A 24,939-nucleotide genomic window follows, 5' to 3' on the forward strand; every position below is an offset into this window, starting at 1 on the left:
TGAGTCATAGCTTTCCAGGGGCTGAAAGCAGGAGGTGGAGATTGCTCTTCAGCTAACAGCTTCTGACACCTTTCTCTCCTAAGCCCTTTCTCTTGTCTCCAATCTTCCTATGTTTCTGTCACTTCTTGGTGATACTGCCTTAGTGAGCATACTCAGATTCTCTGTGTCGGGACACAACTCCCACAATGTATTTGAGATGGTGCTCTTGGTGGTGTTCTGTGTGAGCATGGCTTGGAATATGCTTGTCCTGCAGAAGGAAGAAAAGTATTTTCCCTTGAGTTTTTGTGGTGGTGGAAATATTTATTAACAGTTGTGAATGATTGTGTTCTCCTTCACATGACAAGATTTGGCAGCTGGGCAGTAATATTGCACTGATGAAGAATATTTTGAACTGTGCCCTTAATTCTTGTTAGTCTTTTTTCTTCTTTATCAAACGATAGAATAAATTACATCTTGGTAGTAGGACTGTGTTTGAAATGACAGGACAGGAATCAGATGCTAGACTTCAACTGTAGATAAGTGTGAATCTTGAGTTATCTTAAACTTTCCTATTCCTCATATGAGATAAACATTCTAGAAGCTTGGGAGTTAATGTAAAAATATAAAATTGTATCTTGCTGTAACAGGGTACAGGATTAACTTGCACTGGATACTTAAACTGTATTTATTAAAATTTAATTGCCAGTAGAATTTTGAGCTATGGATTTTTTTTTTTTTTGTGAGAAAGGAAATGGCTTCTTCACAGTCACTAAAAAATCTGCATAAGCATTTACTTCAGTCTCTGAATAAAAAGCCCTTGTGACCAAAACTGAAGATTGCCATTATTATTCTAACAGGAAGCTGGTATCACAATAGTAGTAGGGTGTAACAGTTCCTTTAGCATTTTTATGTTGTTCTCAGCCTAAATCTCTGCTGCTCTTTCAGCTTTAGTATCTGAAATGAACCAGTGTGATTTTATATTTTACACTGAGACTGAAAAATAGCATCTCTGCATTAGAAGGGGAATGTGGGGTGTTTTTTGCTTGTCTGTGGGGGTTCTTTTCTTTCTTAAAGAAATTGAATGGCACTTTTCAGCTTAGAGGTTTCAGCGGCAGGACTTGATACAGGACTTTTGCATGCTACTGTCTTTAGGGGTAGGTCAAGGTGTGCATTTAGAACTCAATTCAATCTAGGAATGTTTTTTAGTAGTTACCAAACTAATTAAAAGCTTACGTTAAAGCTGCTAATTAAATGTCAGTACAATGAAAATAAAAATTTCTTGCTACTCATGTGATACTCAGGTACGTGCCATACTTCTATGGAGTGATTTTTTTAAAAAATTATTTTCTTTTTCCTAAAGCATGGGCAAATATAGATAAAATAACGTACAATTACATTTGTTTTTCCTCAATTTTTTCTTGCTGTAGTCCCATCTCAAGCAGACCACAGCTTGTTGGTGCTCCCATGGGCCCAGCATTCAAATTCTGCTCGGCAGCTGCTTGTGGTGTCAACTCCTATAGAATGTCCATGTGCCATGTGTGTTGCCCATGTGTCCCCCTAATCTTCCATAAATCAGGCTTCACTCTTTGCTTCTTGGGTGCTGCCTGTGTCTGAATTGCAAGTGCTTGTATGCAGTGCTGTCTGAAGTAGGTGAAGAGAGATGTGAAAGAGCCCTTCAAACCTTTTTACTTGGTGGTGCCAGCTGCTGTTTTTCTCTTGTAGTGGATATGTCCATTAATTCCTCACAATTGCCTTGAGTCACTTAAGAAACAGCTGGTTAGACCCAGGTTTTCCTTTCTTTGACCTTGGAAAGAATTCTGAGTGGATTACAAGCTGCCTGTGCCTATAGCTACTCTAGCTATAGAGTAGATGTTCCACTATCAAGCACTGCTGGAATAAATGCCATTTGTGCTAGTAAAATCAAGCAGGGACAGACATATGATCATTGTTTGCTTAAAGCTACAAATGTTTGTGTTAACTTGGGCTTTAAACTTATGTAGTTTATGTGTATAGCATGTGAAATACATCTAACTTCTTTCATTCCTTCTGCTTATGTTCACAACCTAATTGTAAGTATAGATTAAATCTGACATTTTTATGTTGCTTGGAGCTGAGGCTTAGAGTGGGAAATACTGGCCCTTATTTTTAAGTTTTTATCATTCCCTAGCTTTTTGGAAAAAAAATAAAATTAAATTTAACAATGCTTCTGATTACCAAATTAGAGGCTGAAGTTGCTATGGCATTGTGGTCTGTGGTCTCATCCTAGCAGTAGCAATCTCATGTTGTCCAGGCTTGAGAGGGATCCCAGTTTCCCATGTCCAGAAGATGCTTTAATAAAAGCCTGATGAGAGTCAGTCAGTCAAACTCTTGCTGTCTGCCTGCTCTACACATCTGCTGCACATCACCCAAAATACTGCTGCTGATAGGAATATTTTTGACTTTCTGTTACTGGGCAGCTTCTGTGGTGGTTCTGTCAGCTCTGATCTTGATGGGGTCTCCCAGCTATGGCTGCAGCACAGCAAAAGTGCTTTGTTCCTAGTGGACTTGTCCTGCCATCTGGGCAGTCACTGGCAGTTCACAAGAAACTTCTGGGTTACAAATGGACACATAGAAATTTGGTTTCACACAAGCAGTGCATGTGTGCATATATGTGTTGGGATATAGACTGCAGTGTCTGCGTGGTGCCAGCTGTTTGTGAAGAACTTAATCCACAGGATTTGGTACTGCATTGAGGATTTCTTTTTCAGTCTGAGGAAACAATATTCTAATGTTTGAGGCTATGTTCTGCTTCCCTGCAGTGTAAGGGATGGATTTTTCCTGATGAGAAACTTGTGCTCTTCATTTTGAGTGAATCCAAGTAATTAAAAATATTTCCTTAGGGAGGTGAAGGATAAAAGGAATGAGAGAGGATATAAAAATACTTTAAAATTAATTTCTAGGTCAGTTAATTTTCAGAAGGCTGAAGCTAAAGAACACTGTGTACCTGTAACTTTGTGAATCAGGTAATGGCCATGGCAAGGACAGTCTGTGGAAATATCTCTGTCCTGTGCTGCTGCTTTGTCTTTAATTGTTATCAGTGTATGTGTGCATGTGTGAAACTTACTGTGACGCACACAGTCACTAATGCACTTAGAGAAATACAAATTCAGTGGGAATTGGGAAAATGGTGGGATTTAAATGTATACTGCTTGAGTGACCAAGCATTTTGCAACTGTTTTCTATGCTCTTCATTATCCTCCTTTTCTGTATCCTTCATTACTCTAACACAAGGTTTGTAAATTACTCATTTAATCCAAAGCATGCAAAGATGCGGGGTCTGGCACCTCACATGCATACAATGCTAGAGAGGAGGCTGCTGCTACTGGGTGATAATATGGTTAAGTTTCTGCCATTTAAAGAGACTGACTTTAGAAGGAGAGCTAGCAGTGTAAAATTACTCCTGTAAAAGTCTTTATATGGCTACATTTGGATTTTATCCCCTGTTTGAATCTGTTGGATGGGGGTTATTTCAAATGAATGTCAGCTGAAACTTAGAGATCACCGTTGCTGATCTGCAGCTTCATTCCCTCCCTGTTTGTTTTGTTCTCTCCCTGTATCAGTTCTTATCTTCCAGCCTCTTCAAGTCTATACCTTCCTTTCTTTACCTGTTGTCCTATTGCATTGCTTTTTCTGCTCCATTGGTTTGAATGACTAATATTCAACACCTCCTATGGGTCTTTCTCTATGTGCCTCTGAATACCCTAAATAAGTTTATTTTTTTTTTTAATAATTGCAAACTACTAAGAAATAACTCTTTTATAGACTTCAGTCTTAAATATAAAAAAAAATGGTGTGACATGTTAAAGAATTATAGATGCAACTGTAATGTGACTTTGCCAGCACACCCTGTGTGTTTTCATTTCTGCATCTTTGCTTCCATTCAGTGTCAGGGATTCATAGGCTATGCTTAAACCAGCCACCTGTCCCATTCATGCTTTTCTTCCAGCATTGCCACAGTTGCTGTGTTCATTCCACCATCCTGCCAGATGTCAGCCTGATAAAGATGCATAAAATCCAGCTCAATCAATGTAATTGGAATCTTTGAAATACAAATTTGTGTGGGGTATCCCCGTTTAAAAAAAAAAAAAAATCTGGTTGTACCAATTAAAAATATAAAAAGTTGTGGTCAAAAGACTGAGACCCTTGAATCAAGATAAATTCACTCCATATTGGGCTGGTGTTGTCCTGGCTCCAAATGAGTGCTCCAAACCATATGCATTACACCTTGGTGGAGCCTGTTTTTTCTGGTTGTCCAGCACAGTTTGATTCTATTTCAGATGATCCCTGTATTTTAGATGATCCCCTGATTGCCCATGTGGTCTGTGCTGCCCAGACATGGTAGCAACCTGCTGGCTGTGTGATGAAGCAGGGTGGAATTTTTCTTCAGCAGTTACTATGCTGGAAACTCACTTCCATCTCCTTCTTGTGATCATTTCTTGCATGTTGGCCATCCCTTCTGTTTAGAAAATCTTTTTATTATGCTCTTTAATGCAAACACTATGTACATTTAGTGCTTTCTGGAAGGTGTTTTATGACAAACCTGTGAAATGTGTGGTGTTGCAGTCGTGCAAATTGTGGAGAGGAGGTACTGGTGCATTGTTCAGCAGTGCAAATTGAAGACCTAGAGCCTGGGAATCTACAAGTGGGCAAAAGTCCTCAGGACACGTGGCAAGCCAGCCGCCCATGCTACAAGAGGACCTTACTGGGAAGTGCCAGCAAATTTGAAAGCAAACCACAAGAATTTTCATTTGCGTTGGTGTGCCTCCCCCCGCCCCTCATCTCTCTGTTGGCTGAGAAGCGAACCTTCAGGGCTCTTAACCACATGAAAGTAACTAGAAAAAGTATTTTTTCAGTATTACTTTGTAATACTGTAAAATCATTTGCAACAGATTTTTCCAGGAACTTCTCTGTGATTTCGGAGTGTTAGAAACTAGTGGAGGTTGAGAACTTGCTGTTGCAGGCCCTGCTCCTCACTGAGGCAGAAATGGGTGCTCAGATTCACTGCCAGGAAGAATCTGTTGCCCCCTGAGCCTGGAACACCACTGCTCAGGAGGAGAGTCTGGGACACAGCTCTGCTTTGGAGGCAGAGCTGCCTTCTCCCAGATTCCTGGGAAGGTCAGAGTGTTCTGCTATGTGTTCAGCACCTCCAGGAGCACTATTTTCAGCAAATAGTAGTGCTACATGCCTAGCAGGGGTTTTTTTGGTTCTTTTCAAAGAACTATTTCTTGCTTTGAGCCAGAGGGTTTGTGCTCCCAAGCTCACCACTGTGTAGTGGAGTATGAACTCAGTCTTCGCCCTGCCCTACATAGCCAAACAGCAACAGCTGTAGCATCAGCACAGCGTCTACATCTAGGTGGAGCAGGCCAGTTATCTTAGTTTCTGCCATGCATATAACTTCCTTCTCTTCCTCTCTCCCATGAACTTAGAGAAGCAGGACCATTGCCTAGCTTCAGACAAAGCCCTGAGTCAAACGAGTGGAGCCCTCCTTGCACACAAACTGTTGAGCCCATGAATTTGGGGAAACTTCTGCCACTAAACAGAGAGCTAGTTTGTTTTGCCACATTCACATAGTAGTTTTGTGGTTTCCCAGTCTGAGAAGAGGCTCTATTTTTTCTTTTTTTCTTTTTGACTCACAGATCATGGCAGCTAATGGGTAGAGGAAGTGTTGCTGTTGAGGTTTAAGCTCTGACAGGAGAGTGATATCTGACAATGATGATGGCCAATGGGAAGCATAACAAGATGAAGCTCCTGCTAAAAAGCAGGAACTGGGTGTGTGAGCAGAGAGGATGATATTTGACATTTACTTGAGGGGCAGTGGCAGTTGGGTCTCAAAGGTGGTAGTGCTGAGCTCAACCATTAATGGTAAACTGGTTGTTTTAACTGGCATATCTGGCTTGAAGGGATCATGCTCAGGTGTTGGGAAAGCCCTTCTCTTCCCCACTGCAGAGTGGAAGAAGCAGCAGCCTGAGCCTGAACTGCTCCCTGCACACCAGGGAGAGCAGTGTGGGGTTCCCACCAGAGTTCCCTCAGTGTGTGCCTGCTCCTGGCTCTAGCTGGGGTCACTGTGGAAGTGCTTTCCCCACCATCTCAGTTTATTGAATTTAAGAGCTCCAGGTTACCTTGCATTCCTCCCTCCCACCCTCTTTTCAGTTTTTTGTTTGCTTGCTGTCTAAAGTCATGCTTAACCCCTCATTCTGCCCACATGCTCTGTTCACAGGGCTTACTTAATTGCTTTTTGTACTTTCAGGTAACACCCTCCTGTACTTGAAACGCCTGGCTTCTGTGCTTGTTGCAATGGTTGTTCTTGTTTTTAAGAAAATAAAGGATTTGCTTTTCATGTAAAAATAGCTTTATTATTTCCATATGCAAGGAGAAATCAGGGCAGGCATGTTTCCAGGTCAGCCTGGAGATGGGGTTGGATAGTGAAACCCACTGTTCCAAAAATGGGCTGGAGCAGGCAACAGTTCTTGATCTGCTCAGCAAAGCTAACTGCTTGGAGGGAGGCAGGATCCCTTTTTTGGGTGCACATGCATCAGGCTGGTATTCTGGAGAGGAGTCAAGCATTGCCATAATGAGCATTTTACTCTGTCAAGTGCTTGTGTTTGTTTTACAGTTTTCTCATAATCAGGTTCTTCTCATAATTGTAGGCATGAGTTTTGCATAAGATTGCAAAAGAAAGTTTCTTAGGGCATAGTTCTATACTGCAAGAGTATATGAGTAGAAGATGTTTGCAGGAGCAGTCTTGTATTGTTCCAAGATTCTGCTCAGTTGGCAGCTGTACTTTGGATTTTGTTGTCTATAGTAGCCTTCTTGTGAATCTTATTGCCATATATTTCTGGGTTTATATGAATGTGATGTGGATCTTTTTCATCTTTGCCTTTCACTAGGTCATATTTTTACTTCCTTCAGGTGTATTTTAGAGATCTCTTTAAGGCTTTTAAAATTAGTCAGCTTGAATTTTTCCTTTAGCTTCACAAAAGTCACTACAGAAGTAAAAAGAGCGCAGAAGGGGAATTACAGGCAGTGTTAAAAATGTTCTTTCAGAACAGAAAAGCAGATTTAACATGAATTAAAAACTCAGCTCTGTTTCAGAGTTGCAAAAGCTCTTTTATTCACCAGAGAACTGTTAAAGCTAGTAATTTTTGGCATAGTATCGGTCAGGGAAGCATGACAAAGTGCAGTGGAATGCACTGAGCTGTGATCCAGCTTGTTGTGTTATATATGACTTTTAGTGTATGGAGCATTGCAGGAAGTGCTGCAGGGGGATGGGGAGGCCTTTTAGTTTCATCAGCTAGTGAATAGCAGTGTCCTCCTTCCTCAGACCCACCTGCAACGCCAGGGGGTCCACCTCGGTTGCTTGGGTCAGAAGACAAAACGTGAACTTTTTTCCTGCACGATCTGCTCAGAACAATCTGTTGTCTGAGCACGACTGTGCAGAGTGCTGTGAGATGAGGAAGTTTTGTGAAAGTAGTGTGAAAGAAGAGCCGTGTGTTTGGGATTTCAGATCCACTATGCATGTAGACTGGGATCGTATACCCCAGCCCCACCATGCTAGAATGTGAGGATTCTTGAGCTGAATTTCTGCCCTCAGTGGAATCAGCTGTAAAATTCCTAGTGATTTCATCGGGCCAGAGTTTTGCTGCCTATTTTGAGCAATAAAAGAGTCATCCTGTTTCACCAGTACATACACATGCTAAGTCCATTTTCTTAGCCTTAGGGTTTGGCACAGATTTTGGCCTTAAATGAAGTATGTTCAAATCTCTTTAATATTGGTAACTTGGATTTCAGACTACATGCACGACTGAATAACCAGTTATAATAACCAGCCAAGATATTCTTGTAACTTATAGCACACCTGGCATTTTCCCTCTTTCCTGTCTTAATTATGCTGTCAGTGTTCACAGAATTTTCCAAGCATTTATAATGACATTATAAAAAAAAAATTATCATACCTTTCCTAGCAGAACAAGATCTTTGGTTTATGACCTGCATGTGAGAAACTGGTAAAACCTCAGTGTGGTATGGATGATATTACCAGTGTAAATGGCTAACAGGAGTTTTACTATTCACTTTGGATTTCACATTTGCATTGCAGTGATAATCAAATAAAAAGCCACCATTTCACCCTGACATTGGAGTAAAGCTGTTTGTTGCAACATCAATGTAAAAAATGAGGTCTCTACCCAGAAGACATTACAAGCTGGATTGATTTTTCTAGGGTAGAAATGTGAGAAGGCTGCAATGCAGAAAAGATGAAAGGATAATGATGTTCAGTGGTTTTATTGTTTGCATAGAGATCTCCCTCGTTCTTACTGTCTTCTTATTTAACTTTCTACAAGAGGACACCTTAAGGTTGTACTGAAAAAATGGCTTAATGTTCAGGACAGGAGTAAATGAGAAGTCAGCTGGTGGGATGGCCCAGTCCATACACTTCAGGTTGGAAAGAATGCAAAGTCATGTGGTGGAGAGATTGGTTAGATGGGACCATTGTAATACTCTCTGAAAGCTCATTTGGCTTTTAGCACATAGATCCTATTTAAAAGTTCGGCTGTCAGATTATTACAGTTTAGGGTACTTCTGCTCTGGTTTCCTGGCTCTAAACTGTTGCAGAGAAAAGCTGCAAGTTGAAAACCGACTAATAAAATTGATATACAAGAATCATTATAGTCACTCAAGTAATGGGCTACATATGGAACTACTATGGCAGTATTACTGTTTTCTTTTGCAAGGCAGTACTTTGGATAGTTCCAAAAACCTCAGCTATTGCATGTTCTGAAACATAAATCCTACACATTTCATTTGTGGAAAAACATGCCTGAATTCAGGTTTTCACACATAGTTTTGTATGTATGTATATATATATATATGTATGCACATACTTCTGAGCCTGCCTGTCATTGGCCTCTGGTTAGTCTCTGAAGGTGGTGGCAGACACCGGAGAGCTTGATTAAAAGTAATTAACCATAATGCCAACAATTTTAAATGCTGATGGATGCCTTGGAGAAAAGGAATAGACAGTTACAATGCCTGTTACAGGAAGCAGATGTTGGCCTTGGAAGCACTGCTTGAACACTGCTGTTTAGGAGTAACTGCATCTGTGATTCTGCATCTCACAGCACTGTCCAAGGCAGTGTGCACACAGCTGGAAGCCCAAGTAAGTGGAATTGTGGAAAGACCATTTCTCTGGAACTGTAGAAAGTACCCCAAGATGACCTCTCAGTGTAGAGTGAACCTGATCATCAAAATACAGGGGACCATCTCCATGTATCATCACCATGGAGGCTTAGCTTTGTTTTGTTCTTGGCATGCTTGAAGAATACGAACACAGATCTTCCCATGAACCTGCAGTGTGGTCTGATGCAGGGACATATTTAACAGTACTTGGCAACATGCTTGCAGATTAGCTATCAGTAGGAGGACTGTCTCCACCCAGTTCTCTGAGGGCAAGTTTAGGAAGTTGAAATTTGATTGCCTAACCAGGCATACGTCCTTACCTTTGGCAGCTCTGTCAAACAGGTGCAGGGAAACAGAATTATTTTTACTTCATGCAGAAATCAAGACATTCACCTGTGCACTACTGCATATTGTTGAGTCTTAGTTTCTGAAACTCTGCCTTACAAATTCTCCCTCCCATGCCACATAGTGTTGTGCTTGTTACCCCATTAAAGCATGGGCCAGTTTTCATTCTGCTGCTGAAATACTCAAAAAGAATATTGCTCATTGTGGTTTTGCTGTAGACCTCAATTTTAAGAATATGTTTCCTCAAGGAAGGAAAGTGATCGCTTGTCTCTTTTTGTTTCTTAATGTTTTGCACCCTTAAAGATCTTAGTAGAAACACTGCTGCCTTTAAACAGTATTTGTGCAACTGAGTATGGGCTGTAATAATAATAATGATGATGATAAGAACTGCAGAACTGCAGAATGGGTCACTTTGGATGGGACCACAGTGGGTTCAACTTCCCTGCTCAAGCAGGGCCTCCTAGAGCACGTGGCACAGGATTGTGTCCAGATGGTCCTTGAACCTCTCCAGTGAGGGAGGCTCCACAACTTCTCAGGGCAATCTGTTCCAGTGCTCAGTCACCCGCACAGTAAAGTATTTCCTCCTTATGTTCAAGTGGAACTTCTGTGCATCAGTTTCTGCCTGTTGCCTGTTGTCCTATTCCTTGGCACCACTGAGAAGAGCCTGGATCCATCCTCTTGACACCCTCCCTTTATACATTTATATACATTGTTGAGGTCCCCTCTGTTTCCTCTTCTTGAGGCTGAACAGCCTAGCTCCCTCAGCCTGTACTCTGGAGAGATGCTTCACTACCATAATCATCTTTGTAACCCTCTGCTGGACCCCCTCTGGGAGCTCTGTGTCTTTCTTGTACCGAGGAGCCCAGACCTGGACACAGCACTCCAGATGTGTGTGCCTCACCAGGACAGAGTAGAGGAGCAGGACCTCCTCCCTCTACCTGCTGGCACTGCTCTTCATACCAGGATCCCACTGGCCTTTTTGGCCACGAGGACACTGCTGGCTCATGGACAGCTTGTTGTCCACCGGGACCCCCAGGTCCTTCTCCACAGAGCTGCTTTCCAGCAGGTCACCCCCAGCCTGTGCTGGTGCCTGGGCTTATTTCTCCTCAGGTGCAGAACTCTGCATTTGCCTTTGTTGAATTCCAGACAGTTCCTCTCTGCCCTTCTCTCCTACCTGTCCAAGTCCTTCTGAAGGACTGCACAGACATCTGGGGTATTGGCCGCTCCTCCCAGCTTTGTGTCATCAGTGAACATTTATCAAAATTATACTCAGCCAAATATTGAACTTAATAGTAGTAACGAAGCATGAAAAACAATTGGCAGTTCTCATATCAAATTATATAGGTTGAAAGCATTGGAAAATAAAGAGTCTCCTAGAAGTTTGAGTAAAGGCTTGAAGGAGATAGGTAAGGAATACTGATCCCCTGCCAGCATTACTGGGAACTACTAAGCAAATGTGTCAACACTAAGTGACTTATTCAAGAGAATATATCTGTTTGAACCTTCTCAAACTTCCTCCTCAGACTTCAGTTTTGAAGATGAGTAGAATCATGTCCTCTGCTCTGCTTTCCTCCCTCTCCTTTGTTTCAATTTAATCAGGTTCAGACTTCATAGTTCAAAATACTGTATTTTCATAAGAAATATAGTTGTTGTGGAATAGGTCCAATATATTCTAGAGTGTTACAGGGTTTTTATTGGCTTGATTGGATTGATACAGTGAGATTTTTTTTTTCCTTCTTCTGTGGTTTAAAATTACTCGTCTAACATGTTGATTTATAGCCTGTCATGTAAGACTGTTTCCCCTTGGCTATATCTTTTTAAATGATCAAATGTATTTTTGAAAAATGTCCTAGTTTTGCCTTGAAATATTAGGTGATAACTGCACAAGTAAGGGAGGGATTAGCTTGTTAAACTTAGTATGATACCAACATGCGAAGTACAGCACTTAAAATCTTTCTTAATGCAGTGCAGAGGCAAAAAAATAAAAAAAAAAAAAAAGAAGAAAAACCTTATGATCTGACATATCACAAGCATATTCCTTTCACCTGGGAAGTTTGTAGGCTGATGTGGAGGAAGTAGAGGAGACTTCTGGGCTGGATTTCCAGGAGAGCAGCTTTTGTTGTTGCTGCCAGAGCCGCCTGTCTTCCCTATTGTTTCTCCCCAGTTCCTTCTTGCGAGCTGTGCCAGCACAGTGTTCGTGGAGCTGAGTAGTGACAGATCAGAGAAGTGATCCAGGTTAAAAATAAGTTTTTGGGGATGATGGGAGGGACATGAGCACAATTGAGGGGTACGACAGGGGGAAGGCGCAGAAAGCAACAGAGAAGTTGAGAGTGGTGGCAGCTGCCTTGGCTGTCAACCACCGTCAGAGGAAATGCCGAGAGAAAGCTCAGCCTTGAACTCACATGCTCTCCTCCTTCCAGCTGTGCTCCAGGGAGGGCCATCTGCTCGATGCTGTGTTATCTTACTCCTCCTCTGGTGAGGTCTTACTGCCCCAGCTGAGCTGCTGCTGGAGTTAACCCTAGCTGGCTTGGGGCAAAATGCTTCAACAGCTGAATCACTGGTCTGTGCTAACCCAGCTGGCTCTGGTGGCTAGTGTGGTCAGGCAAGAGGGAAGCAGGCAGAGGGAGAAGTGACAGGCAGCCAGGGACAAGACAGAAATAGTTTTCTGCCAACACACTTGCAGCTGGAACAGGTATGTGAATAGTAAGTTATGAATGCTAAATGTAGTGATGTGGTTGTTTTCTACATTGCTGTGCTGATTTCATTGATGGCTTATGGCAGGTTTCTGAGAAAGGGGATGGCATTGAGGAGAATCTTCCCAGAGGATTTATTTTCTTACAACAACCTAAAATACATCTCACAGCTTTTGCACGTAAATGGAGCAGAGTGAGAAAGATGCTTCTTCAGGACTGTGTGTCTTGACTATTAAAGTGTGCCACTTGGCTGGTAGCCATTAGAAGTAACAGTGAGGTGAACTGAGTAAAGATACTGTTAAGGAAAAAGAAACAATTTAAAAAATTATCATTTCAGAGATAATGTGGAAACTTAGAAAGAAATAGTTTTATACTGTCATGTGTACTTTTGAAAATAATTGCACAATAAAAGCAAAGCTGGATGACTTTGTTGTTTCAGTTCCTTTCAGTTCTGTTCAACACTATCTAATATTTATCCCCTACTCTTCTGTATTGCACTGGACTTGGATTCCTGCTTACAGTGTTCTTCTAGGACATTAATTAAAGCGTGTGTTACTAACTGGCTTCAATTTATTTTTCATTTATTTATTTATTTGTTTACTTATTTCTACACTTCTCTATTCTCATGGAGCACAGTAAAGGAGCAGTGGAGTGAAGCATTACCACTGAGCAGAAGTAGTCTTTTCTTCATGCTTCTCATCAGTTTTGGGGACCTCAGTGGGCATTTCTCCCTCCCCCTTGTAGTTCCCAGTCTGAAGAAGATGCAGCTGCTCTCTTGGGGAATTGTTTACCTCTCTGTGGAATCTTGTCCTGGTCAGCTATGTGCTAAGAATGTGAATAATTTTGCTGCGGCTGCTTTACATGTAAAAAGCCGGACCTTAAGATATTTTATCTGACTAAGGGTTCTTTTTCCTCTTTTTCTTTTTTTTGCCTCTAGCACTGGTAGATTTGAGGGTTTTGTCTTGCAACTGCAGAAAGCTGTGGTAACATTGAGTCGTATGAGGCATTTAGTACAAAGAGATATTTTTGTAGCCTTGAGAATCATTAAATGCCAGTCAGTGCTGTTTAGCAGTTCTTACTTTTGGAGCTGTAGTTATATATATGTATTTTACAGAGTTAATGAAACTAAGTCAAGAGCTGCATGGAGACTTCTGGAAAATGTCTATTGAGATCCCTAGTGCTACAGTGTATATTGCATTACTGGATTGAGCGTATTGATTTTAAAATGTTAAAAGCTGAACAAATGCCTTTTTATGTTTTTGAATGAGAATTTGGGGAGGAAAAAGAAAGATAGCATTACAATTAACACATAAAATTCAAAATGCCAAGAAAAATTTTAAAAATAGTATTTTATGTAGAAGTTTTGCCTCTTCCTAATTTGAACAATAAATGCAGGGCAAATTGCCTTGCACAGCACTTGCGTTCTGTGTGTGTGTAAGTGTCTCTACAGAAAAATATTAGGAATCCTATCTCAAGATAAAACCCAGATGTTTCTTCAGTCATGTGAGGTGTGCTGTGTTGCACTGGGAGGCTGAGAGAGAAAGTAGCCTTCATTTGTCTCACAGCAGAGCTGTATTTCTCAGATATGTTCTTTGTTTTAGACTCTGCATTACTGCTTGATGTCTGTTGGGATCCCATTGTGGTACAAATCCTCAAAGGAAAGAACAGTTCACTGGTAATGCATTCCAGTCAGGTATCCTGGAGGTTTTATAAGTTCTTTTAAAGTACTCCCCAAAGAAAAAGTAGGGGAGCCAAACTCATAAACTTCTAAAGGCCATATCAGGAATACTCTGGAACCTTGTTTGAAAAATTGTTAGTACTTGATCTTGAATATGAACAGACAGCTTAAATTTGCTGCCTTCATTTGAATTTTCCTTGCCTTTGAGCCTTTAAAACAATGTTTCTAAGTTCTAATGGTTTAAAACTGAACAAACCCCCTACAAGAAAAAGCGGGTAGAGGAATATCACTCTTTAAATGTTAAAATCTTTTGAAGTAAAAGAAAATTTGTAATGCCTTAAGTAGGTAGCACTCAGTAAAAATGACAGAGGCACTGTTAACAGGAAGAGGTACAAAATTCAATGTGTAGAGTTGAATATGGAGAAATGCCATAAGCAGTACTGATTCATTGCAAATTTGTAGCACTATGCAACTTTGTGGGTAACAGCTGTCTCTGGCAGCACAAAAACAATTTCCAGTCTTTGACACAATTCTTTTGTATGCTTTGGGGCTTTATTCCTGGACAGCAAACTTCCTAACTCATCCTGCTGATATATAAATATCCTGTTTACAAGTTCCTCATACCCAGTGTCTAAGAAATAATTTGTAAAGTCTGTGAATATCTGTGAAAATCCTGTTCTACATAACTACATAACTCAATATACATGTATCTTTTTAGTATAAGGAAAAGCAATAGGAAGCCCTCATCTCACTGTCTGTGGCCACTGAAAAGAAATGCTTTAATACACAAATAACATTATTGTAAATGTAATGCCAGCCAAATGCGTTTTTGCTAATGCGTGAGCAATAAAATTAGCAAACACATCACTTGCTGCTAATGAAGAGGAATAAGCTCATCATGAAACCTTCATTGAACTGCTATTCTATCCAGCTTGATTTACTCACCCTGATAGAGTAAGAAACTGCTGTCTAGAAAAAAAAAGAAGAGAAGAAAAAAGCAAAGAGAAGAGAAAAGAGGGGAGATGCGTGTGCTAGCAGGAAGGAGTCGTGCCATCTTCTCACAGCTCAGGATGTGAAAAAGAGGTCTAGAGGAGGGCGTGGATGACCTGCTGGTCTTGCAGCAGATATGCCCTGGTTGCTAATAAGTGTAAATAGTAGTACCATAAAATATCCCATTTGAGAGAAAGAACATGAGAGAACCCAATTCCAAGAGCAGACTTAAATGACAGCTGGCTTTTGCACAGCAAGGTGCTGCTTTTGCAGGAATTTGGTATCTTAATGTATTTAGTGATTTACATTGCACTGCATCAAGAATAGGTGGGGTTTTGGTTTTTATCTTTTAGGATGGCACACCTTGAGCGTAGGGACCCTCATTTGGACTCCCAGAATGCAGAGTAGGAGGTTCGTTTCTTATTTGTGGCCAGATTTCATACATGAGGATCCTGGCACACAACTGGCAGTGAAGCTGTCCTGGAGCACCTTTCTGGAAACAGCTGTGTTGTTCTGCTGGGTGCTGCACCTTTCCCTCGAGGCTGGGCTCAGTTCTACCTCAACTGTGAAGGTGCCTTCTGAGCAAGGCTCCTTGCTATGTTCTGTGTGTGTTGAGAGTCTGTGAGATTCCAGTGGAATCAATAAACTCCAGAAGGCAGCTTGCTATGCTTTTTTTTCCCAGTAACTTGAATAGGTTCTTTGCTGGGTGCTGCAGTGTTATTAATACCCTCAAATTAATACTTACATTGGTATTAATATCAGCACTGTTGGTTGAATTTGCGTGTTTCATTGGGCTAAGTCAGTCAAGGGCAAAAGTGGAGGAAATAGTCTGGCTGAAGTCTACCCATTCTCTTGGGTAGGAAAACTTTCTGATTGCATTGGTGACATGTACAGCACCTTTCCTGCTCTGCTAATTACTTCAGTGTGCTTTATGAAGAAGTGATAATAAAATACTTCCTGTATGTGTTACTGTCTTGTCTTTTCAAGCTAAATTCTCTCTTTAAATTGAGTTTTTGGATTCATTGTTGCTTTCTGGATGTAAATCGTGCCAATCCAGAGGAAAGTTTCAAACCAGATGGTGACAGGGTTTCTGAACCAAGAATTTGAAGATTCTTGCCCCATGCATACCTTCCTCCTAGTTATAAAGGCTGTAACACCTGATATTGTCTGCTATTAGCTTTTGGCAAACTTTGCTGCTCAGTGCTGCTGCTGAAATGATTGTTTGCTTCTCTTTACATCAGCTCAACTGCTTTACTGCTGGATAAAGAAAGTAGAAAACAGGGAGATGGGAGGTGTGACATTCAACACTTCAGTAATGCAAATTAAAATCGAGAGGCTTAGTAAAATACTCTCCACTGTCTTGGACTTCTGTGCCATGTAGAAAGGATTTGCTTTGGAATAGCAGGTAGATGACTCTTGTTCTTTGAGTTAGAGTTGTAAGCCTCAAAGTTTGCCCAGTGCTTGGCTTGGTATGAAAAGGGGATGATGAGTGCAATCACACCCATAGTTATTAAAAAATGTGAACAGGAACCTGGAAGGGGGTTTCAGTGAACATTACAGGAGATTATAGTGGTGCTTGGTTTGAGACAACTCATAAGCTTATGCTTGAATTTGTCTACTAATTGCCTTCTGTTTCCTTTTCTGCAGGGTTTAAGAGCTGTTGTAGGATGTACCTTACCTTTGCAATACTACTAAAGGTGTGGATGAATAGTGCTGTGCCTTGCCTTGTGGGATCAGGAGAAGCTTTTAAGCTGCACTGGTTAATGCAAGGCATGTGGCTGAAGCACTGTGTGATGGATTACAGGTCTCTAGAGTGGCTGCCAGACAGAAGTCAACTAGAGCCCAGGCTGAAACTGCTACAGACTGTGTCCAGAGGGTGGGAAGTTCCCTGTTTGTGTAACCACAGTGAGAGGGTTTCAGGGAAGTAAAATAGGATCTTTGGAAAGGAGTTATGTACATAGTTGCACGTGTGTGCATGTGCATTCACTCACGCATGAAGTAAGCAAAGCTCCTTCTTGCTGCTCTGTAATGTAAACCTGCCAGTGCAGTAATTTGTAAATGCTGCTTATAACATGATTTGCCTCACTATAAGTTTTCTGAATTAGCACACAATAGTGCTCCTGCTCCAGTGCTAGGGAAGGGTTAGGAGAGATTTGTCCAACTTTCTGTCTGTTGATAGACCCGGCATGGGTCATTTGCTTAGACTTCAACTCTAAATAGTTTAAATAGCTCTCCAATGAGCATACTTAAAGAGTAATGAGGAACAGTTATGGCTCTATATACAATTGTTTGCTCTGTTTTAAATTAGAAATTCATTTCAAAATAGGATTGTTCTCTTGTGTCTGTGTAGAGCTCAGCCCAGTGCAGAAGGCTTTGGGGTGCCATCACAGTAGGAAGGATTTTGTGCATTTAGGGGATAATTCGAGCACAGCAGATGTACAAATACACTTTTTTCCCCCCACTCCTCTATTCTGTCATAAATGTAAACCTGATCCCTGTGAATTTTGGAATATAGATAGTTCTCAAGTACTACATGTGTTCAAAATGGAATGCTGTGTGCTCGCTCCTTACAACTCTCTTCTGATGTGGGATCTGAAGCAGTGTGTTTTCCAGAAGGGGAATTTTCTGGACTCAGGGAACTACTAATATTGCCTGCTACTGTTGGCCAAGTATGATTGTTAAATCAGGGGTGTGTGCTCTTTGAAAAGCTGGGGGAGCAAGCAGATGCCTTCAGAAAGGGGCATTACAGCCTTTGAGGTAGGCAGCAAATCACCATGGATCTTGTATTAAGTTTACAGTATCACTCCCTTCACCAAATATCTGGGAAAAGAAGGCTTGTGCCATCAGCTTTTCAGACACAAATGTGGTTTTTCCAAGGCTGATGTGGCCAGGGAGAACAGGTTATTTGTTACTGTTCCTCAGGTCTATCTATTAAGTTGCCTCTATGATCAAGCTCTCTGCACCCTGTTCCCCTTCCTCTCATGCCTGTGTCCTGGCTGGAAGAGAGCAGCTCAGGTCTGTTTTTCCTTTCCAGACTACTTGAAAGAAAGAAAGAAAAGAAAAGTTCTATTTGTGGTGTTCGTGGTGGCTCTTAGTTATTTTCAATCACTTTATTATTGTTCCTAATGTTGTGGTCTCTCCTTGCCTGTTTGTTCTTTCATGGTGCTTGAGCTTTGTGCAGAGTGCAGCTTTGTTGCCTGGAGCAGGACCTCTTACAACTTCCTTCAGTCTCCCCCTTTCCAAATCTTTTCCAGAGTGCCTGTTGTGCTTCCAGAAATGGTCCAATAAATGTATATGCAAATATAATTAAATTACTTGTTTTATTAGACTGGTGACACAAATAAGAGTCTTCTTTATTTTTACGTATTGCTTTTAGGGAGCTCACTTGAAATTGGATTATTTTAAAAGAAATAATCTACACAGATGTGCAGACGTTATGTAATACCTGTATGTGTGTCAGTACATACACATACTCTCTGGGGCATCAACAGGAGTTGTTTGATGAAATTTTCTGATTGGATTTGAAAATGGACATAGCAGTGCACGTATGTTTTCTCTTTAAACAGATTGCATCTCTTGAATAGTTCATCAGAGCTTCTTGAAGTGTTTACATATGCGCTCTTTGTCTGGAGATGCCTTGTTATAAATACTTTGTTCATTTTACAGGCATTTGTTTGGAAATATGTTGAGCAGCCGTGCTTGGTTTATTTCCAAATGTCTTAACTTTGGGACTGTGGGTTGGCTTATAGCCTGAAGTTCATATCTCTCCTTTTCAGGGGAAGAGCTGTATTTGAACAGCTCGTGGAGCACATGGACTGTAGTGTAAAATGGGAGGTGTCCCCCGTGAAATGCCCATGGCCAAACACAGTGTGTCTTGCAATGAGCTATGGTGGGGGAATGGAATATACAGACTTAATTAAAAAAACAAACTAATACCAGGAAAAAAAATAAAACAAGTTCTATGCTGCTAGGAAGTATAAGTTGCATAGTGTTAAAAAGTATTTTGATGTAACTGGTACCTTTTGAGACATCTGATGAGAAGTTATGTCATATTTACAGTTGCTGTTCTCAGCTCTGTTTTTTTTTCTCTTTTATCCTTTATAAGATGGTGAAGGTGTTATGGTAGCTGTTCTTTATAAGTACCCCGTTGCTAAATCTATATAGCACTTTTTTCTTGTCTTGGAAGAACTTAAATAGTTTTGATTAGTCATCAACTTAAGGAGAAGCAGCTGTGAAAAACAGTAGAAAAGTTTTCTGTGATACTTGTGAGAGAACTTTGTATTCACTCTAGGGCTAATAAAATACAAAAACTAAAGTGATAGATTTCAAATATTGGTATCACTTGTCTGGTTCATTTGTTTGATTTTTAACCATCCAGAGTTGTTTTAAATCCTAAATGGTATTAGAAACACTTTAATCACCAAAAGATGGGTTTTGTAAGTGAAAAAAAGTAACCAGATGATCTAGTTACTTTTGTTTTATTTTGTCTGATTCCTTCCATAGCAATAGCTAATAGAGGTATGGAAAGAATATAGTTTGACATCAGGAAGGATTTATTCACAGAAAAGGTGATTAAGCATTGGAGTGGACTGCCCAGGGAGGTGGTGGAGTCACCATCGCTGGGTCTAGTTGATGTGGTGATGTTCGGTCAAAAGTTGGACTCAATGGAAGTCTTTTGCAACTGTAGTGATTCTGTGGGATGTGTCATATTCTGTGGCTTTGAGGATTAAGGTAATTTATTTTAGAGTTGGTTTGTGGTGGTCATGATAAAAGGGTTTCTTTGCTGGGACCCAGTAGAATTAACACTTCCACCCTCCACCATCTTTTTGCCTAGTACTCCAAGTTGCATGTTTTGGCCTGGATTTAATGACCTTATTTTAATAGTAAGTTATCCTGCTGCCATAAACACAATAACAGGACCCCATTGTACTGGGTGCTGTACAAACAGAGTAGTAAATATACCAGTCTTCTGTAGGTGACTGGCTAAATAAAGACTGACAGTGTTGGAAGGCAAGCAGAATGAGCAGTGGCATAGCAATGACTGTCACATTAGATTTATTTTTATTTGTTTTTCTTCTGATAGGGCCTTTACCAGAGCACTGTATCACTTATAAAATCCTCCCTCTGTCTTTTGCACATACTCTCTTTGTTAGTTCTGCAAATATCCCTTGAAAATGTGTATAAAAAACACCTGGTTAAAGTTGTTCCTTACCTGCAATTCTCCATTCCTAATTTACAGTCATGTATTTTTTTCCTGTGTTGATGTGATTTAATTTATTGAGTCTTACATTTTGTGAGGTGTCTATATTCTTTTTTGTCTGCCCAGTTGTATGTACTACAGTGTGTCTCTTCGGCATACGTTAACCCCTGGTAAGCCTGGTATGAGGGAAAAAAAAGAAGGAAGGAAGCACTCTGACTATTGAGGTGGGAATGCAGAGTCAGTGCAAAGCAGAGCTAAAGCATCCAGCCAAAAGAATGGATGACCTTCAGAGCTGGCGTGCTAGCAGAATTAAAAATAATTCAGGAGCACAAAAGGTAGAAATGCTGTAAGTGAGGGCTAAAAGCCAGGATTAAAGCCCCAAGTGACTTTACCTCAAGGCTGACTTTTCCACCACTGCTGGCACGTCATCAAGAATAGTATGTGCACCTCTTATCAAAATCATGTCCCTGTCTGATCTTTCTTGATACAGAGATGGGCTGCTACACCAATAAAGGGAACGAAATTCCCATTTAACAGAAGAAACCAAATTCATCCCTGGAGGCCAACCTGTGAGAATCCCTTAGGATGAAGGGGGCTCGCTGTGTAGGTAACAGCAGAACTGCTGTGAAAAGACAATCAAAACTAAAATCAGAGGCAGTAAACTGACCCTGCATAATTTAGCCTGGGAGGGAGGTTTATTATTGCCTAAGCAGGATAGCTTGGAGGAGTTTGTAACAGGAGCAGTCGGGGCAGAAAACAGCCCCAACTAATCATGGGGCAGATATGCATTAGTTTCTGAATGGATCACATTGTTTCAGAATGGACTAAGAGATGCTGCAGCGCTCAGTAGGTTTCTGCCCCTACTAATTTCCTCCTGCTTTTCTGATGCACTAAAACTGAAAAGCGCTAATGATACTCAGGATAATATCTTAATTATGTAGCTAGAATATTTTAATCAAGGTTATGGTAGGCATGGGAATTTATGTGCAAAATGTAGCCCCTGATGTTAGCAACCTGAAAACAGGCAAAACAAAAGTAGAATACAAAATTGGATTAAGTGTCCAACTAGAGAATAATTACAGAGAGAGAATATTGCAAAATAGGTTTCTCTATTCTGTGGGGCTGCAGCAGTTCTGATAGAGTACATTGTACACATTGTTTCCTGAACTGCTTGGGTTTTGCATGTTTAAATTCATGAATGAAAAATCCTACAATGGGGGGCTATCGCAGAAAGGCTTGTAATCAATGCTGGATCATCTCTTTTGGCATGAGCTTTATTTTTTTCCCTTCTGCAGGGAACCTGTATCTGTTTCCTGCATCTGTCAGCCATCCTTCTTGGTGAATGGAAAGCAAGTAATTAATTTTTGTTGTTGTTAGCAATTAATTACCCTTGCCAAATTTTGGAGGACCTATTGTCTCCTTCAGACACAATGTTCTTGGGAAAAAGTCTTACTTATTGTAACCTCTTGTGCAATCTTCACTTGGATGATAAATACATCTTGGCAACGAGGAGCTTTCTGAATGAAAAATGTTGCTGGACAACCCTGTAGTACAGCAAGAACGCAAACCTCTGCCAATGCTGGTGGAGTGCAGCCAGGCGAGAGGGTAAAATGGGGAAAGCCTTTCACACTGCCTGCAGAGCACAGAGTGAGATGAAGTCTTTATGTGCACAAATCCAAATATCTGTTTACCATCAAACAAGGATTTCTCCTATTGAGCATCTCAGCTCAAAGGTGGCCTCCCTTCTAGCAAAATCTTGAAATCTGTTGGAAGGCTGCCATCTACCAGTGTAAGACTGGGGAAATAACAGAGAGCATGTGGACCATGCAGCAATCAGGTTTAGGTAGCCCACTGTAGGAATAAGCTGGGAAACTCCACCTTCCTGGTTTTTTATTTGAGTCCACAAATTTGGGATACTGCAGTTTCCTCAGTCTGTTTTGTGGTTCATGGCCTGACTTTGGTTTTCCACTAGATCTGTCCAGAACATAGCTGCCCACTGAAACCTCATTTTAATATTGCAGCTGTTAAATTAATTCCAGCTTTGTTAGAGTTAATTGTAACTGCACATTTTTCCCCCTGTAGCTCTTCACCTTTACTTTTTCTGGTTGATTTTTTCATCAATAGTTAGTGATATCTGGAAGCAGAAAGGTGCATAAAAGCCCTGCATGGAGGGATGTTTGAATCCTCCAAAGGGAATAGAGAATGAGCTGGGGCTGGGAGCACTCTGTTCTCTTGTGGTCTCTGTGCACACTGCCAGGAGCTGGTGTTTCTCCATGGGCCTGGCAGCTGCTGTGGGGCAGCAGAGCACAGCCAGCAGCCAAGTTTCTCAACCCATGCTGGGCTGACAGCGCTTGGCCTCATGAAAAGGAAACAATCTGAAGCAGGGGGCCCGATGCAGTGTACCTTGCAGTTAATGGAAATCTTTGTTGACCTCAGTGGAAGCTGGATTTGATCCTGTGCCTACTTGAGTGTTTTGGAGTTGGCTGCAGCTCCCAGTGGCTTTTTTTCCCCTGGCTCATTTCTGGTTCCTTTTTTTCCCTTCTCTTTCAAAAGTATACTTACTTACCTTTGAGTGGTGTAAAATCAAGACAGCTCCATCCATGTCACTGTAACTGAGCACTTTTATCCTCACCCAGTGTCTATCCTCATTTCCTCAGCCCTTCCACTGTCTATGTATTGATTTGCAAGATTTTGGCATTGATTTCCCCTCTTTTTGAGCCATTCTGCTGCTGCTCACACGCACTCTCCATCTCACTTAAGCCTCTGCTTTCTGACGAGTGTAATTGTTTAATCCATCTTCTGCCCTTCTTCCTCAACTTCAAAACAGTCCTTACATTGATTTCTGGCAAATGCAGCCCAGGCCCCAGCCCCAGCTGCCCGCAGGGAGCCAACTTCCCCTTCAGCAGGCTCCTGGAGGCCAGCCCTTTGCTGCCTCATGCCAGCCATGCTCCCTTGCTCATCCCTATGCACATAGAAAGGAGAAGGCTACCATGCCTCAGGAGCCAGCAGCCACCTCAGGCAGAGAACCCTCTCTGTGATCCTCAGCCACACATCAGCATGTCTTCTGTCCCTAAGGAAAAGGTGCTGGAAGTAATGGAGCTCTTTTCAGGTGACTGCCATAGAGAAGAGAGCTGTGGGCATGGACAGTGCCAATGGGAATAATGATGCAGAGGAGGACAAATGCCAGCTGCAGCCCTGCTGGGGCTCCTTGTTGCCCTCCACTCTCCTTGAATATCACATGTCCCCAGAGGGATTTGTCTCCTGGGTGGAGAATTGTGATTATCTGTGATCTGTCTCTGAGGAAAACTTTTTTCCTTTTGTTGCCTTTCCTTACTTCATTTTTTCCCTACTTATATTTTCTCCAGCAGTAATGTAAATGCTGAGCAAACAGGCTGTGTAATGAGGAAACCCTTTGGAGGGTGGGAGGTGATCCAGTGAAAGATGAGAAGGGGGAGCTGGAGCACAGGGCTGCTGTTGCACTGGGGGCTTGCAAGGGTGAGATTGCCGCTGACACACTTGCTGGTCCAAAGTTCTTGCTGGCCTCTTAGGTTGTGCAGCTGTGCTCAGTGGAATGTATTGTGCCTGTTCCATCACATTATTCCTGCTGAAGTTTAAATATGAGCCCCCTAAACTGTGCTGAAGGTAGAACATGCAGCTTCAGGAAGACCAGTGTTGTTTTTTACTCTTGCTTTTCAGACACAGATAATGGCAAAAGAGGAGAAAGTTACAGTATGCTTTCAGAGATTATATCAATATGCTGGTGATAACATTTCTCCTATTTTTAGTCCCTTTGAATTATATACAGCCAGCACAGATCAGAGAGGGAGAAATGGACCATGTGGGCTGTTTTATTAATTATTAATACAAATGTTACCCAACATCCAAACCAGCCCAAATGTGCTTTTAGAGACCATTTAATTTAGGGAACTTAGACTTGTGATCTAAGGCTAGATCCAGCTGCTGTAAATGGGACAGAATATGTTAGCAGCCATGTGGAACGGGGCTGTAAAGCCCAGAGTCCCTGGCTTATGAGAATGGTGAGCACGAAGATGTGCATTTGCTAATACTTTAGAAATGTATCTACAAGAAGAAAAAAAGAAAGAGGGAAAAACATTGTGGGAAATTCTTTCCTTCATACATAATATTTTTCTGATGATTTAAAATTGTCCTTAGTAATATATTGAGGCCAGTGAAGTATTTCAGCTATAGGAAATGTGAAACCAACTATTGCCTTTCTATGAATTATGAGTCATAAATTGTATGAAAAATATTCAGCTTGCTATAGCTATTCCACAAGCAGAAGCTCTGACTAATGAAGGAACTGCTGCCATTTTGGGGGCAGTAGGAGTGGTCTGAGTTAAGCAAAACAAGATGCCAAGTACCAGCGTGTGGCTCTGTGCTAAGCGTGAATTGGTGTCATCTGAGATGGGCCTCCCTTGCTAAGTAAACAGTTAGTGGGTATTTGACGTGTACAGTGCAGCAAAGCTGCCCTTTGCTCCAGCTGGAGTTCCCGACTGCCAGCCAGCGCCCAGAACTGACCCCTGGGAGAGCTGTGCACCAGTGCCAACCCAGCTCCACATCTGCAACCGGGCAGCCAAGCCGGGGAGGCACGACCTCCCTCTGATTCAGCACTCAGTGGGCAGGTTGTGATGACAGAATTCCCCTAAAAATAGTGATAAAGTGGCAAGAGAATAAGATACTGACATTTGCAGGCAAATGCTTGGTGGTGGCATTAATTTCATTCAGCTTCAGCCATCTAAGAGTTGGGAGTTGAGTTCAAGTTAGTTCTCTAATCATGTCACTAAGTCACTAGGGTTTATCTCCTCTTATACCTATTTTAT

At 41.5% G+C, this 24,939-nt stretch overlaps 1 protein-coding gene across 1 annotated transcript in view; it reads left to right on the top strand.

The window, feature by feature from the left end:
- LATS2 (large tumor suppressor kinase 2) overlaps positions 1–24,939 on the top strand; it is a 48,587-nt gene that overhangs the window by 10,554 nt on the left and 13,094 nt on the right. The window lies entirely within an intron of this gene.

Source organism: Camarhynchus parvulus, chromosome 1, assembly GCF_901933205.1.
Source record: "Camarhynchus parvulus chromosome 1, STF_HiC, whole genome shotgun sequence".
NCBI classification, from domain to species: Eukaryota; Metazoa; Chordata; class Aves; order Passeriformes; family Thraupidae; genus Camarhynchus; species Camarhynchus parvulus.